This window comes from Tinamus guttatus, unplaced genomic scaffold, assembly GCF_059628265.1.
Source record: "Tinamus guttatus ecotype Peru unplaced genomic scaffold, ASM5962826v1 Tinamus_guttatus_pri_ptg000332l, whole genome shotgun sequence".
Taxonomy (NCBI): domain Eukaryota; kingdom Metazoa; phylum Chordata; class Aves; order Tinamiformes; family Tinamidae; genus Tinamus; species Tinamus guttatus.
The window spans coordinates 1,946,635-1,963,837 of NW_028288866.1; positions in this window are offsets into that span (position 1 = coordinate 1,946,635).

Consider the following 17,203-nt stretch of genomic DNA (forward strand, 5'->3'; position numbering starts at 1 on the left):
ATTCAAGTCTCCTACCTGAACCTGATTCTCCGTATTGCCATTAATTCCTTCATCACAGAAGTGATTTCCATTTAATTCTCTATAGTGGTTGTTAAGGTAGATCAAAAAAGGACATTTGCAGGGGTTGCTTCCTCCTCTTCCGCCCTCCTCGCGGCTCCAGCTCCCCGTGTCCTTGCGCTGGAAGCGCTGCCGCTCTCCACCACCAGCTCCCTGCTCTCGGCTCCCCATTCCCGCCCGCTTCCCAGCTTAGCCCTGAGGGATGAGCCTGGGAGGCAGCACAAATAACAATATGGGGAAAAATGGATCAAAATCCAGCTCCTAAAACAGTTGGGAAGCCCTGAGACAGAGACACAACAAGGAAAAGCTTCTCTTGCTTCTCTTGCCAGCTGAATCTTCTGCCCCAGAGCAGAGGTTCAGGAAAGCTGGGAACAGAATAAGGGACTAGACTTTTGTTTTTTTTTTTGAAACTCTCCTACAGGACTGGACTCTATTAAGACCAGCAGAGCCGTATGGAGCCAGAGGCAGCACCGCTCCATTCTGCACTCACTGCAGCCCCGAGGACACAAGACGAGCTGTTCAGTTAGTTAAAATACTGATGGGAATAACGCAGCGGCGGCAGCAACACGGAGCGCAGCGCGGCCCGGAGCAGCCCGTGACCAGCACCGTGTTTTCCCCAGGTTTGCTGCTGCTGCAGCCTCAATACCACGATTCAAAGTGACTGCTTAGGAGCCCTCTCCAGCAGCCCTTCTTTAGTATCCAGCTCTACAAACTGCTTTCAAGGCTTTCAACAGAGCCATGAGCTTGATGCTCCCATTTTAAGGCAGGTAGGACTTCCCAGGCACAATATTACAGCAATAGAGCTGCTTTACCACCAAAAAAAGCATTGCATTAAAGCTTTATTTCTTTGCTGCAATAGCATTGCTAAGTGGGTTTAAAGTCCTCCAGAATGTTGCTATTGCATCTAGACTTAGCATCCCCACAACAGATTTGCATGTTCCAGCCATGATGAATGCTCTTGGAAATTCTGCTTCAGAAAACAGCACAATAAAACTGATTTGTGCCACTTAGTACAAAGCTACAAGTCAAGGTACATGTGAAGGACTGAAGCTCAGGGGCTGCCTGAGCCCTAAAGAGAGGAGATGGAGCAGCTGATGCCTCCTGGAGCCCCTTCCCAACGTGCTCTGATAGCAGCTGCTTCAGGTGAGGTGAGTTTGTGGTGTCTCAGATGTCTTATTAGGGAGAGACCTGGGGCTGCTCTGGGGCTTGCAAGAAGTGTGATGGATGGAGGCAGCTCCCAACAAATGGCTGAGAGCAGTTAAAGGTTAAGTAAGCCTGTGTTAGGAAGGAGAAGTGTTTATTTGTGTTTCACAAGTCCCCAGGAGCTTCATTTTCCTTTCTGGGAGCTCTAGGTAGGTGCACAGCGACTACGAGCTCTATTTGCTGGCAGCCTTGTGCCTTTTCTCCATGCGCCTCTGGCCTTAAGATGTTCCATGTATAAAACCTGGCTTTATTGGCTTGGCCAGAAGATATTAGTCTTCCTTTAAGACCTGCCGTGGAAGTGTCGTTTTGTTAGCTTTGACCTTTCCTTTTTTGGTGTATTTTTGCCTGGCTGCTGTCGCCATTTCCTCGGTTTCCAAGGGTTTCTGGGCAGGGGGAAGAGAGCGGTGGTGGCCGGGCTGCCCGGCTGGGGGCTGAGCTGGAGGCACGAGCAGGCCCGGCGGTCCGGACAGGTTGGTGGGGCCTTCTGACCTGCCCATGGGCTGGGAGATCCAGCACCGGGTTGAGCTCTGGGTATTTCCTCTGTGTCCCTTCTGCAGCAGAGAGTCCCTGCGTGTGAAACCGGCTCCACGGGAGCAGTGGGGAGCTGCAAGGAAGCTCCAAGGAGCCCCTGTTTGCGTGTGCCCTTGCCTTGAGGGGAAGCTGCCCCTTTGCTTCAAGGACCAGACCTGTCTCCAGAGCAGCAGGTTTAACTGCTGGGGCCCTTTCGGGAAAGGCCATGGGAAGGCTGCCGCGGTGCCTCGTTTCCTCGTGTGCGAGCTCCGTGCGCAGTGACGGTCTCCGCGGATGTCCGGCCTGAGAAAATCCCTGGCGTCTTCTGCAGTGTGGGCTCCCACCTGGGTTTCAAGCTCCCTTGGAGCATGGCCCGCAGCGGGAAGGGGCTGCCCAGGCCCCCGCGGGCTCGGGAGGACTCGCCAGCACCGCTGCGGATCCTGCCCGGCCACCTCCACCCCGCGAATCCGCGGAGCCGCCGTTGGCAGCGGTTCCGGGGGGCTCTGTCCCGGCCCGGGGTGCTCGGCAGGGCCAGGCCTCACCCTCCAAAGAGCGGGGAGGAGAAGGTTAAAGCCGGGCCACAAACCTCCTGCTCTCCCCTCCTCTCCCTCCCCGCAGGTAGCTCCTAATTACTCCAAATGGAAAAGGTCCGGAGGGGGCGGAGGCGCCGCAACGGGGGCAGCAGCGTCGCTGAGGCCAGCGGGAAGCGCCGGGCGCCCACGAGGCCCCCGGGCTCCGCGCTCTCCCCACCGGCCCCAGACCGCCCCGCATGACGGGTCATCCCTTCCCGCCTCCCCTTCTCCTTGCTAAGTGTTGAGGAGTTGCTTGTCCTCCTTTAAAATATATGTATTTTTAGCCATTTCCCTCTCCTCATCCTGTAATAGTGATTATGCCGATTCACAGGGAGGCTGAAAGAAGAAAACCCCTGGTGCAGGGAACGCGTCTCTATATAATTTTTGTCTGAAGCTGCCGAGCCTCTGGAAACACAGAAGACATCTGCATGCATCTCAGCCCCATAGTACTTAATCTCGCACAGTAATCATTGCTGCCTGGCTTGGCAGAGGAATAATTAAGCAGATATTAAAATTGCAGTTGGCTGTTGCTGCAATCTAACGAGAAGCCCCTGTGTGATCAACATCTGCACCGCTGGCTGCAGGGCTGCTGTCCGGGGGTGCTTCCCGGGACCCTGCGCAGGGAACGAGGTGGGCGCCAGGGTCTGTGGTTTGCGCAGAGCCTTGCGGGATCAGCCCCGAGCACGTGTCCGAGAGGAGGTTGGTGTCCGAGGGGAGGTTGGTGTCCGAGTTATTCCCCGCGGTCTGGGATAACCCCCTGCCCGCAGCGCGGTGGAGCGCGGAGCTGGGCCGGGCTCTCAAAGCAGATCCTGAATGTTCCCACTTCCTCCTCGGTGCCAGGCTTGCTAAGAAGCTTTCTTCTAAAAGGGTTGATTCTCCTGAAATAGTGAAAATCAAATGGCATTTTCCCCCTACTTTTGTCCCTTAAAACTAAAAATCTTCCTCGCTTCAGGATGACTTTGCCACAGTGGATTAGATTTCCAAAACATCATTTTTAGGTGCTTGATGCGATCACCTTTGCGTGATGCAGTGGTCCTGGCTGCTGGCTCCACTCGCGTGTCTCCCGTTGATAGGAGATGGAGCGGTGTTGGAAACACCCAGCTCCAGCAGGGAAGGCGGCCAGGTGCCCTGTTCCCCCACCGCAATCCACGGAATCACAGACTGGTTAAGGCTGGAAGGGATCTCTAGGGATCTGTGCATAGCAGGGACCCAGAATTGCTCTGGAAAAACTAGAAAGTTGTCAGGAAACTAACTTCTACGGGGTGCAAATTCCACGGAGGAGGAGGAGTGCTGGCTGCTTCGGCTGGAGTCCTGCCGCCCTCGCCTGGCTCCGCTCCCACAGAGCCTAAAGCCTTGGGGCAGGTGAAGCGCTAACACCAGGAGGACCCCGAAAGGTCTGTGTGTCATGCCCTGGAAACCTGCTGTGGATGGAGGGATGGATGGAGAAAGCTCATCGCAAGCTGCCGAGTGGCTCTCGGGGAGGTGGTGTGGGCCTTGCACCAGCCCTGGGCTCTGTTGGGAACTGGTATCCCCAGGAATTCAGCTGGGCTCAAGTCACGTGTAAAAGTCAAGCGCTTTTCTTTAAGATGGGCCTGAGAAGTAAGTTTGGAAAAGCCCCTTCGTGCAGGGGCTGAGTTTATTCTGTCTTCCTGGGCTGGACGCTCTCCCACCTGGGACAAGACCTGCGCCCCGAGGTGACCCGCTCGCACGAGCCGATGCTCCCGGCTCCTCCCGGCGCTCGTTCCCAGCCAAGCCCAGGGACGTTGTTACAAGCGGCGCATTGGGAGCAGGGCGGAAAATAATTTGCTAATAAAAACTCTAGGGGATGCCGCGTGCATAAGAATGGAAGCAGAGCCTGGCATACGGTTTCACAGACTTCAATGGCCTTGCACCGTGTTGTCCCTTCGCTTGCTTTTGGTGATAAATTGCAGCGTGCTTGCGGCGGGAGGGGATGATTAAGCTCAGATGTCTTATTAAGATCTCTCCCTTTCCCAAATGTCATGTTGCCTTGATGTTTAAAGGTCTCTGTGGTGCAACAAGCGCAGCATTGTGGTAAGCAGCAGGCTCTCTGCTGCCGTTGCGGCGTCGAGCGCGTGTGTGAGGGCAGGATTGGCAGCCCGGTGGCCTTGGCACCCCCGTCCCGACCCGGCCTGCAGGAGGAGGGGAACGTGCTGGGCCTTGGGTGCCTTAAAAAGCCCAAACGTGCTGGCTCCTCCCTGCCCATTGTGTCTCCAGGGCCTGTCTGTTCCTCCAGGGCTGGGGTTGTGCCTCAGGCTGCCTCCCAAACTGGGGATGCGCTCGGATAGGGGTCGGCTTGGGTGGGCTTGGCCCGTCTTGGGTGACTCTGCTGGTGGCTCTCGGCTCTCCGGAACTGCGTCTGCCGTCTCCACCACCCAGTGTCTCCTGCCTGGCCCCGTGTTGCAGCCGCCCGGGTCAATCCTGCCGGGCAGCTGGAGCTCGTGATGGGAAGGTGGGAGGCCGGGTGCTGGCCCTGCCCTGGGCAGGGAGGGCCCCTCTTGGTCAAGGATGGAGGGGGATTTAGGGGCCTCCTGGTGCCTTTGGCGCTGGAGATCAGCCCTTGCAGCCTGCTGCGATGGGGGCTGCCCTGTTTGAGCTGCTCGTGGCTCACGGCTGAGGACGGAGCTGCAGCTGAGCAGGTCTCCCTCACCCTGAAGAACAGGAGTAGCAGAGCTGGAGTCCTTGGAGCAACGGAGCCTATGTGGGGAAGGGCTTGGATAAATGAGGAGCCTGACCCTGCCAGGGGTGGCAAAGGAGATCAAAAGGCCAGTGGAGAGTGGAGAGGCTCTGCAATTCCCCCTTGCCGGGGGACCTCCTGCCCTGCCTTGGTGCCCTGGCTCCCCTGCAGCGTGGGAGGTTTGGGGAGCCCGCACGGCTCTGCCCTGTGCTTGGTCCGCTCTGCGGCTGCGAGGAGGCTCCTCCGTTGCCGGAGCCGCAGGGACGGCCGCGGAGCGTTTGCTGCGCCCGGGCTGCGGTGCCGCTGTCTGAGATGGGGTGTGCACTCTTGAGGTGACAGGCTGTGACGGGCTGTGTGCGCTGCACGGCCTGGACGTTGGGTCGAGGTCGGAGGCAGGACATAAGGCACCCGGCTAGAGAGCAAACATAACGGCGGGTAAAGCGATGGGGTGGAGGGAGGTGCCTCGTCCTGCCGTGGGGACCTGGGTGCTGCTTGGCTCTGCACAGAGCAGGAGGCAGCAACACGTGTCAGCAGCCACGTCGGGGCAGAGCCGGAGCGTTTGCGCAGCCCTGCACGAGACGGGCGCGTGCTGAGCAGCGCCTCGGTCCTGAGAGTCCCACTGGGGTTTGGCCGAGGGCTGGGGAGCTGCTGCTTTGGAGGCTCATCCCTGCGCTCCTGGTTAGCAGAGTCCTGGTGCCCTCCTGCCGGCAACGCCGGGGCTGCAGCAGCGAAGTGTCAGCGTCCGTGCGGGAAGCGCTTGCCGGGATTTCTCCCGGGCTGGTGCTTGGGAACACGGGCTCTGGCTGGATGGACCCGACACACTGAACTCCGAGCCCCAACTCCTCGGCACCTGGGAGCCGCACGGCCCCGAGGACACCCCTTCCTCCTCCCAGCGCTCCGGGGCTCCCATCCGCTCCAGGCGGTTCCCGGCTCCTCCGCGGAGGACGCGGAGCCTCCGGGCCGGCTCCCCATGAGCAGAGCCCTGCTGCCCCCGCGCGGCCCGGCCGGGCAGAGCCGCCCGCCACGAGGGAGCCCGGGGGCGCGGGGCCCGGCCCGGCTCCTTCCTCCTCCTCCTCCTCCTCCTCCTCCTGCGCGCGGGGCCGGGCGCGGTCGGGGGCAGTTGCGGGGTCCCCCTGCCCCGGGGCCCGCGGGCACCGCCGCTGCCTTCTCCCTCCGTGAGCCGGCACCAACGAGCCGTGCTGGAGCGGTGCCGTCCCGGGATAGCCTGTTCGGGGCGGGTTTGGTGCATCGTTTGGGCCCATGGGATGGCTGAGCTTGCCGGGAGGCTCATGGAGACCTCCTGCACTTGGGCAATGGGAGCTTCCCACAGCCTAGAACTGGGTGCGGGGGGGGTGGAAAGAACAGGGATGGAAGGAGCTCCATGCTCTGTTCTTTCCAAATGCTTGTGTGTGTTCTGGAGACCTCGCTTTCTCCAGGTGGACTCAGCTTTTCCTTCTGCTTTGGGTTTGTCTTGGTGTGGCCTGGAGTGTAGTGGCCTCCCTAGGTGCTGACCATCACTGTGGGTCCAGCCTCAGGAGAGGAGCTCCGGGGCGGCGGAAGAGTGAGCTGTCCCCAGCGGGCCAACAAATCTGGGAAGAAAAGGGACATTAGTAGTGGCTGCTTGTGGGATTTGGATGCCGGAAATATCCCCATCTAGTGACCTGAATCCATGTTTGTGGAGGGAACCATTGTCCAAACAGGCCCTAGCCCTAATGACCAGGAGTCTGGGGAGTCGTGCGGGCATTTTCTGCCGTGTGTTGCCCCATGTCCATGGACGTGCCCCTCCTCTGCATGGGCAGTGCAGGGCCAAGGCTGCTCCTCCCCAGGGACCGTGCCGCTTGCTTCGGCCGTGCTCCTGCTCTGGGTGCTTGGCCTAGAACCAGCTCGAGCGTGTTAGTGCTGGTGTGGCCGGGACACAGCCGGCTCCGACGTGCTGGTGCTGCAGGACACCGTGAAAGGGATCCATCCCCGGCTCCCGAGGGCTCCTGGCAGTGCCGGGGGTTTCCTGCGTGGCGGCGGGCGCTGGGCGGCGGCGAGGGCTGCGGGAGGGTCCAGCCCCGCTCGCCCGCGCGGCGGCTCCCGCAGGTCGCTCGCTCCTGTCCCGGCCGCTCCGGGGAGCGGAGCCGCTGTTTGACAAGCGTCTGAATTAGGTAGGAAGTTGGGGCACAGCCACCGCTGTGTCTGCCCTTGTCATGGCCGGACTGCAGGCTGTGTGAAAAATTGAAATAGTACAATGAGCGTTTAAAGAAACCAGTGTTAATTCTAGGGAATGAAAGGGGCGGATTTTTTTTCCTTTCCCCCCGTCGATAATGACTTTTCGAGCATTCCGTACCCCAGGGAACAGGGAGAGAGTCTCTTTCCAGATGGCCTTGAAGCCATGTCCCTCCGGAGCACCTGTGCGGGCAGGAGGCACCCGGCCGGCTGCCCCGTGCCGCAGGCTCCGCGGGGCTCCCAAGCGCCGCGGCTCAACGCGCTGCCCCCGCTAGCGCAGGCCGACCTAAAGCTCCTGCCTCTGGCTCCTGTCGCCGGGCAATGGAGTGCAGCGAAAGGCAGCAATAAAGCTTAGGGAAGCGCCGTAATAGTTGGTCTTTGGCTTTAGGAGGAGATTGGGGGAGTGTAAATAGAGCCGCTAAATGGGAGCGCTCGCAAGGCTCTTCACGCTTCTGAAGAGCCAACACATCCCGAAAGCCAGTGGAGTGTGGAGTCAACAGAGCTTAAGGAATATCTCTTTCTTAACAGAATAACTGACAAGCTCAAACCAAAATGTATCTTGAACGGTCATAAAGACCCACAGTCAAGGCGACCGGGCTCAGTTTCATTGGAGCTTCCCGGCTCCAGAAGAGGATCTGGCCGCTTGGTCCTTTAGCCCTTCCTCATCCCCTTGGCGCTGGGGAGGGAGCCGCTGCGGGAGCCGCGGCAGGTTCTGGAGCCCCTGGAGTGCCCATGGATGGGGGTCGGTGCTTGGATCCTGCCGCCAGCGCCTGCTCTGCAGCGGTGTCCTGGTCCCCGTGGGTTCTGCGGGTGCAGGGAACCCTCCCCGCGCAGGCTGCCGCGGGGCCTGCGGATTGCGGGGAGGCTGTGCCGGCCCAGGGGGGAGCAGCGCTGGTGACACTGGGGAAAGGCTCCCAAATTCCTCCCGCCGCGGTGCCCAGCACCTCGCTCCTAGCTCTCCTTCCACAGCAGTGAAGGACTGGCTCGTTGTCCTGCCGTGCGCGAGCCGGGGGCTCTGCAGGTCGCTCCCAGACTGGAGTATGGGGAGCCCCTTCCCTGGCTTGGGGAAAACACCCGCTCTTGGCCTCGGCCTGGCTCCCCGGGGCGTTTCTGCCCCGTCCCAGCTCTCGGGGCTCTCCGTGTGCCCTGCCGCTCTCCTGCTGGTTCCGACGTGTCTCTCGGTGCCTGCTGCTCCGTCTGCCGAGGGCAGGTCCTGCGGCGGAGCGGGCACAGCGCGCTGGGATCGTCCGGCAGCTCTGTGTGCCCTGCTGCGGAGCGTGGGCTGCCCACCCTGCTCCACTCTGCTCCGGAGCTGCTTTGCTTTCGGTATCCGCTCATTCCAGCTCAACATCCCTGCTCCGTGACGCTTCTGCTGCCGCAGGGTCTCGTTGCAACGTGCGATACCAGACGCAGAAAGGGACCTCGCTGCGTTTCAAATCCTGCCAATAACTTCAGGTATGCATGGAAGTCTGCAGAAGGGGCGTCCTGGGCTGAGGGCTTAGCTGCTTGCAGGATTTGCTGCGTAGACGGGATCTGTTGCATTTCCTGCCTGGTACCAGTTGTCATGGAAATGCAAAAAAAAAAAAAAAAAAAAAAAAAACGTTATCATAGGCCCTGGTCCCTCTGAACTGGTGATTGACCTGAAATCAGAGATCCAGTTTTAGCTCAGGTGCTTAAAGGTCTTGGAAGAAAGCAGAGCGCCATGTGTGACCACGTCTTTACTCACCTTAGGCCTGATCCTCCCTCTTCTTAACAAACCCCTTAACCAGGTTGTTGCCAGAACTTCTGCCTTTGTGCTTTGATTGCTGCAGTAACGTTCAAAGCTCTGTTTGTGCAGCAACAGTTGAGGTAGTAAGGGTAAAATTGGTGAGTGTGATCCCTTGTGAAATAATAAAGACATGGAGGCAGGAAAAAATACTGTGTTTGTTCAAAACTAACGCGATTGTGCAATGGTTCAGCAGCAAGGAAGGCATCCCGGGGCTGCCTGAGCACGTTGCCCTCTCCGCATCCCATCTGGGTCCACGTTAGTTTCTCATTTTCGTGGCTGATGCTCAACCTCCACCAGCTGTGGGTGAAACCCAGCTCCCATGAGCTGAGACTTTGGCTCGTCTCGTGCGCGCGTGTTTTTTGTCTGGGTTTGCATGCGAGGAAGGAGCAGGGCTGGAGCGTGGCCAGGAAGCTGGCGCCCTGCGGCGCTGCGGAGAGGGCATCAGCATGCAGGAGCCATCGGCACCGACGGGAGGCAGCGCCGGGCGCCTCCGACCTGGCGCTGGGTTTGTTTTCCTGCCGGAGGAAGCGCAGGAGAAGGTGAACGGTAACACGGCCGGGAAGCAGCTCCACATGGAGCAGCTGGGGCCCTGCAGAGCGAGGGCTCCAACCTCCCAGCAGCTCCGGCTCGGCCGGGCGAGAGGCCGTTTGTCGGTGCAGTGTCCTCTGGACTCAGCGTCACCTCATGCTCCTGCTCCTGTTGATGCAGCAGACCTCAAACCAGGGGAATTCACCCCATTTGAGCAATAGTTTCCTCACCTTACGGTTTAGGAAGACGCCTTCAAGGGGTTAAATCTCTTGCGAGGCTCTTGGAGGGTATTAGTGGCAGAAGCGAAAACACATCATGGTTACAGGGCAAGGTTAACAGTTGCAGCAGAAAACTTGTCTGGTAAATGAGCCCTTAGTGCTCCTGCCGCGGACCTGAGGGTGACGGTTCCGCACGGGGCTGCTTGTCCTTGAGGCCTGGGCTGTGTGAGAGCCCTCTGCTAACGTGGGCAGTTCAGAAAGGGGCTAGGAAGTAAGAAATGGTCTAATGAAAGAGCTCGGCCGCGTTCCAAGGGCTGCGCTCCTTCCAAGCGGCGCCTCTACGTGCATCTCCTCTCCTGCCTGCTCTGCTAAGAGCTTCGCCTCCGAGTTGGTGCTCTGCATGCGAATGAATGTGTTTTTAACGGGATCCAAAAGCCACAATGTCCTGAACGCACTGGGAAGTGAGATGTCAAAGACCAAACTCTTGCTCTACACCCCTTCCCCCAGACAGGCTTCAAGCACTTCTCAACAGTCACGAGATGATCATTCAATTAAATCCTTCATCCCCACTTGACCTTTTAACGAGAGCCAAATCACGACTCCTCATGTGAGCGCCCTGCGCTGACACGAGGGCACGCGTATCCCCCGCCACACTCGGCAGGTTTGCAAGTCCCCACGAGCGCCTAGAGACACCGCGTGGACCCGTGGCTTCCTCAGAGGAACATCTGGCCAACCCAATAGCAATGACCCCAGTGCAGCCGAGCTGTGTTTAGCCTAGTGTGCATAGGTGTGTTTAAGCATCTTTCAGTCTCACATCTGTGTGTTTTTTTGTTGTTTTTTTTCAGATGGGTCACCCTGCATGTCCATGTAGATGGTGGAAAGTGTCCCTCAAACCTTGTAGCAAGCCACCTCTTGTGGATATAAAGGTAAGGAAGGCTTATTTCTTTGGACTGAAAATAGGGGGGATAAAGAAGGAGAAGACTCCAAGGGATGGTGGTGGATAGAGTTATGGTGTTCAAAAGCTTGCATGGAGAAAGGGCAGCTCCTCATCAAGGAAACAGGGAGCTGGGAGCGATGGAGCAGCAAACCAAGGAGAAAGGGCCTTGTGCCAAGTGTCAAGTGACTGGGAAAGAGCCGGTCGCCTTGGGCCAGGGGCTGGGAGAAGCCTGTGGATGAGCCCTGTTTGCGGCGGGCCGGCAGAGGAGCTCCTGGCGTGCCGTCCTCGCCGCTCGCCATGCGCTGACTGCGGAGGTGCCGCGGATGGAGCGCCGGCTCCGAGGGCCTCGGGCAGGCAGCGTGTGCGCCGGGAGCGGCCATGGAGAGCCCCGCGGGGCCCCAAATCGCGGTGACGCACAAAGCCGCCGTATGCTCGGGTGCCCCGCGGCGCCTGCCTGGCGCTGCACGATCATCAAAGCGCCAGGCAGGTGACAACTGCTCCGTGCCGCTTATCAGCCGGGGAAGGGCTCCCCGCGCCGGGCAGCGGGGCTGCCGCTCTAGGAATTCCAGCTGTCGTGCGAGCGGGCGTCTAGTGAACCCTGTGCGGTCTGGGCTGCCAGAGGAGCATCCGCGGGCGCTGCCAGCGGGGCTGGGCGTTTGTGGCCTCCTCAGTCCCTTGGGGCCCATGAGGGAGCGATGCGGCGCTGCACGAGGGAGGAGATGTGGTGCTGCACGGGGGAGGAGATGCAGCGCTGCATGAGGGAGCAATGCAGCGCAGCATGTGGAGGCACTGCGGTGCTGCACGGGGGAGCGCTGCAGCGCTGCATGTGTAGGTGTTACAGTGCGGCGCTGCACGGGGGAGGCGATGTGGCGCTGCACGAGGTAGCAATGCAGCGCTGCATGTGGAGGTGATGCAGCGCTGCACAAGGGAGACAATGCAGTGCTGCACGGGAGAGTGATGCGATGCTGCACGGGGGAAGTGATGCGGCACTGCATGCGGGAGCGATGCAGCGCTGCATGTGGAGGCGCTGCATGCGGGAGCGATGCAGCGCTGCATGTGTAGGTGATACAGTGCGGCACTGCATGGGGGAGGTGCTGCAGCGCTGCACGAGGGAGCAGATGCCGTGCTGCATGGGGAGGTGATGCGGTGCTGCATGTGGACGTGGTGTGGCGCTGCACGAGGGAGCAATGCAGCGCTGCATGTGGAGGCGATGTGGCGCTGCACGGGGGGCAATGCAGCGCTGCATGGGGAGGTGATGCGGTGCTGCACGGGGAGGCAATGCGGTGCTGCACGGGGGGCTGCGTCTCTGCCGTGGGCGGGAGGATTCCCGTCAGAGCTTGCAGACGCCCCGGGCAGCAGCACAGCGCCTTGTGCCCTCCCGAGCGGCTGGCAGTGTATTTATAGCTCGCCCCAGGACGTTCCCTGCTAGCGAGACGCGCGCCGGGACTCGGACGTATGAGTCAGTGCTGGCAGTCTTGGCTCAGCTGATCCGAGCTTATTTCTATTGCAGTGGTGGGCAAGGGCTTAAACAAGGACAAGGCTCTGGGCTGTTGGATGCTGCTCAAGCTCTTCTGAAGAGCTGGTTTCTAAACAGACTAAATCCAGAGGCTGGAGGGGGGAAAGGGACTTGTTGCGAATCGTCGCAGTGGGCGCTGCCGGCGCTGGGAGCAGCTCGGGGTCCCAGGCTCCGTGCCGTGTCCCTCCTCTGCCCTGTGCCCCTGGGCGCGCTGTGGCGCACGGGGCAGCACCGAGGGCTCCGGGACGCCCCGCAGGAGCTCTGTGAGGGTTTGTTAGGGCACATAGCCTCGTTAAGTGACGTAGCAATGCTGGTAAGAGCCGCCCTGGGCCGTTTACCGCTGTCCAGGCGGTCGGGGCTGGGAGATGGGCACAACCAGCTGAGCGACCCGCTCCAGAGCTGTGACCAATACGTGAATAATGACAGGGAAATCCTGCCTAATGCACAGCCCCGTTCTGTCCCCCGCCGCGTTCCTCTGCTCACTCCCGGCCTCTGCCCCGCGTCTGCAGCATCTCCGGCCTGGGAATGCGGCAGGGAGGGTGTCAGTTGGCCACCGTCTCCCTCGCTCCCCCATGGAGCTCCTTTGCTGGAGGGAATTCGTGTTTCTCCGGCCGAGGGTTTGGGGATCCTGCGCCAAGTTAGTGTGAAAAGAGAGGCAGGGCAGCGGGGGAGTTTGCAGGATGGATGTCTCACCTGCTAGGTCGTGTTAGTGTCAAGACGTAGGCGAGACATTGGTGTGAATAGATATTAAGTGAGAAAACCCAAGGAGAAGAAAAATAACACGTAGGCATAAGGAGAAAATAAAGCACTTTGAGCTGAACTATCTAGGTGTCACGCTGCTTGTTTGATGCAAAGTATTTGGAGCCGCTTCACAACAGCGCGCGAACGCTGCGTGCTGGGCAGCTCTCTGGGGTTCAGCCGTGCGAGTACATGGGCTTAGCTCGGAACGCGTCACTGCGAGGCAGGCAGGAAGCAGGAGGGCTGCGGAGGGGTGTCTTTGTGCCAGGCAGAAGCGGTTTGGCAGAGCGAACCCCCCAAAGATCATCTCCTCTTGAGTCTGCTCTGGACACGCGTGGGTCTTGCTGAACACAAGAGCTCTGGTTAGAGAGGTCCCTTGTGCTCGATGTGGTCGACACCTTGGGTGGACACCTCTCTGGAGCGCTGCCGGGTGGCAGAGCAGGTCTGGCTGTCTGAGTATCTATCTATCTTATGAGGAAAGACTGAGCGAGCAGGGCCTGTTTAGCCTGGAGAAGCGCAGACTGAGAGGGGATCTGATCAACATGTTCAAGTACCTGAGGGGAGGATGGGGCCAGGCTCTTCTCTGTGGTGGCCAGTTACAGGACAAGGGATAATAGGTATGAATTGAAACCCAGGCAGCTCCATCTCCATGTGAGGAAGAACTTTTTTCCTGTGCAGGTGCCAGAGCCCTGGCACAGGCTGCCCAGAGAGGCTGTGGAATCTCCTTCTGTGGAGATCTGCAAACCCGCCTGGATGTCGCCCTGTGCCCCTGCTCTGGGTGTCCCTGCTGGAGCAGGGGTTGGACTGGCGGATCCCTAGAGGTCCCTTCCAGCCTCAGCCGCTCTGTGATTCCGTGACTCTGTGAATCTGCTGGCGAGGGGGGCACCTGCCCTCTAACTGTGGCTGTGCTGGTGCTGGCGCCACGTCCGCGCTCGGATGGAGGGTTCCTGGCGCCACGTCCGCGCTCGGATGGAGGTTCCTCGCGGCAGGGCAGCAGCGCGGGCTCCGCCGGCCCCATGGGCGCTCACGGCCTGCTCACCTCCCGCAGGGGCTGCTGCCGCTTTGGGAAGCGCCTGGACGCTCGGGCAGCAGGAAATCAGCTCCAGAGCGACTCAGTGTCTTGCAAGGGTTGTGCTGCAGGTGGAGAGGCCTTGGTGGGCGGGAGGGAAGGACGGGGCCTCCCCGGGGCAGGACGGACTCTCCATCTGGGAGGCAGAGCCTGGCGGGCCCTGTGCTGTGGCTGTCACCGCTGCGAGGCACCCAGGCCAGGAAGCAGCCAACGCTGGGCCGGGTGAGCTGGGCTGGCTCCGCTACGTGTCTACAAGCACCAGACCTGCGACTTGATCCTCCCTCGTCTCTTGCTCGGCCCCAAAGGCTCTGCGAAGCTCTCCCTACCCGGCGCCGCACGTGGAACCACCAGCCGCAGAGCCAGGAGGTCTCCGTGGCTCCTGGAGTGAAAGCTCTGGCTCAGGGATGCAGGATGCCAAAAGCCATGAAACGGAAGAGCTTCTGTCCTGGTTTGCGAGGCAGCTGTGAACAGCTCTGAGGCACGGGCCCGGGAAGCTTGGCTGAGGTCTTGGCTCTGCAATGAAGCTGCTCCGTCACAGCTCGGGATGGCAGGCGCCCCGGGAATGCCGCGGAGCTGGGAAGAGCTGGCAGCAGAACCCGTCAACACAGACGTCTGCTGAGGTCTGCAGGGCTCTCGCCTCGTACCCACGAACACTTAAGAGTTCGGCAGAGAAAGGGCAGCCAAAACAAAGAATTAAAAGTTGCTACAGTTTTGCTGGGAAGGAACCACCAGAGTTGTGATCACAGACAGCTCTGCCACAGCCTGATTCTGTCCCTGCAGCTGTGGGGCTCAGAAGGGCTGTGGGGCTGAGCCAATGTGCGCTGGCAAGTGTGATCCGAGCGGGCTACGAGAAACACGGGGTTGGCTTTGAGAATCTCCGTTTGTCTCAGGCTGGCAGGGCTCAACGCGCAGCACAAGAATCTCGCTAATCCTCACGAGTGATTCGAAGCAACTGGCGTAACTCTGAGCAAGCAGAGCCCTGAGAGCCTCGGCACGGGGTGTCCCGCTCGCCGCGTCCCCGCGGGCCGACCCGCACGGGCCAGGCAGGAGGGAGCCCGTCAGGTCGCCCCGTAAACGTGGCTGGCTGTGGATCATGCGTGGCACGAGGCAGCCCGTGTGACACGGGCCGTGATGGATGGAGGGGTTGTCCCCTGCACGCTGCTTACCCGAGCTATAAAAAGGTGCCCTGATCCAAGTTTTTCTTGTTCATAGCCTCCAGCCTGGTTTCTGGCTTGGATAAATGGAGCTTGCATGTGCATAAATATAGGGCAGAGGATAATGAGTGATGTGAAGATAAGTGTGACTTGGCTCTTGCTCATGTCCCCTCCCCGCGGCCATGCATGTGACCCAGGCCCCACACTGCACAGACTTGTTATTGTGGCGTCTCGGTCACGGCGCGGTTCCCCGCCACCGCTGACACGGGCTGGAAAGATGTCGGGAAGATCATCAAAGCCACCGCTTCACAGGGAGCCTTGTCTGCACGGCGGCCTTTGTGCTGCCGCATGAAATGAATCTGCCATGAGGGGGGAGCCCTAAGTGGGCCAAATAAATAACCAGGCCTCCGGGGCACCAGATAGCAGAGTGCACCAAAAAAGCGAGCCCTGAACACAGGGCCCTTGCTGGCCGCGGAGGGGGCTGTTTGCGCTGTGCTGCGCGTGACGAGGGGCGCAGCGCGGGGAGGCTCTGCTCTGCCCGCGGGCACTGCACGTGGTGCCCGCTCGGAGCAACCCACAGCCCGGGGATGCGGCCCTGAGCGTTCGTGTGGCTTCCAGGAGACCTCCCTTGCCTTCCAGGGGGGAAAAGGAGCAGGTCCTAGGTTATACGGGACGCCTGCAGCCTGCTGGTGGGTCAAGCAGCGCCCTGGTGCTGGTGTCAGGCCCGCTGGGTTGGCGCCGGTGCCACCTGCGGCTGCAGGAAGGTGTGAGAGGGTGAGGAGTAACCCCCCGCGCTGCCAGGCCCTGCGGATGGGCCCTGCGCTGTCACCTGCACGTGGCCCTTCGCTGTCACCCTGCCCGTCTGGGACGCGTGTCCTGGGGGCACTCGGAGCTCAGCCAGGAACACCCCGGGCTGGGGGGCTCCTGCTTTGGTCACCAGCAGAGCTGTGTTGCTTCGGGGAGAAAAAGAGGGGGAAAAGAGCAATCAGCGTGTGTAGAGCTCACGTTTGGATTGAGATCAGTGCTGTGCCCTGCTCTCCTGTCCACGTCCCGTGCTCAGAGGAGGCCCTTGGTGAGGAACGCAGGGCACCTGGGCAAGAGGCACTAAAGGCTGCGTAAAGTGGGGTCCCCGTAAGGTGCTTGGTGACGGCTACGGTCCCACCTCCCGTGGAAGAGCCAACCGATAGGATGTGGTGCTGCTCACTGCAAATGGGGATGGTGGGAGAAATGAAACTGCTGGGTTTTGTGTAGAGCTGTTAACCTTTGGGCTCTACAGCCTTGGTTAAACAGAACCGTGCTAGACTCCCGTTCCCAGCTGGTAATGTGCTTTTTCATCTCTTCAAACGATCTCACATGAAAGGCGCGTCGGGAGGCGCGTGTCGGCGCGGGGGGGACGTTCCTGCCGCTATCTGGAGGGCTATAGATAGATGTGTGAGAGGGAAGAACAAGGGCTCCCTCTTCTCCTGCCGCGCGGCATGGAGGGAAGCGGCGCTGGGGCCTCCTGACGGCGGTTCTCCAGGTCACCATGCGGCATGCATGGGGCTGGTGGCAGCTCTGCATGTCACCGTGCAGCACACACAGGGTTGGTGGCAGTTCTGCATGTCACCGTGCAGCATGCACGGGGGTGACAGTGGTTCTCCAGGTCACCATGCAGCACGCACGGGGCTGGTGGCAGCTCTCCAGTTCATGGTGCAGCATGCACTGGGGTTGGTGGCACTTCTCCAGGTCACCGTGCAGCACACACAGGGTTGGCAGCGGTTCTCCAGCTCATGGTGCAGCACACACGGGGTTGGCAGCGGTTCTCCATGTCACTGTGCAGCACACACGGGGTTGGCTGTTGGTTCTGCAGTGGCAGAATTTGCTGGCCCCGAGAACCTCTGGAGCCAAGTCAGGTGTCCATAGTCCTCAGGAAAAGACACTTGTTGCCTTTTAAAAGCTCTGCGTGAGGTTAAATGTTGGCTCGTGGCCTGGAGGAGGGTTAGGAACCCAGGGCTGGTCCGAGTTCTCCGGCTGACAGCCTGGGCCTG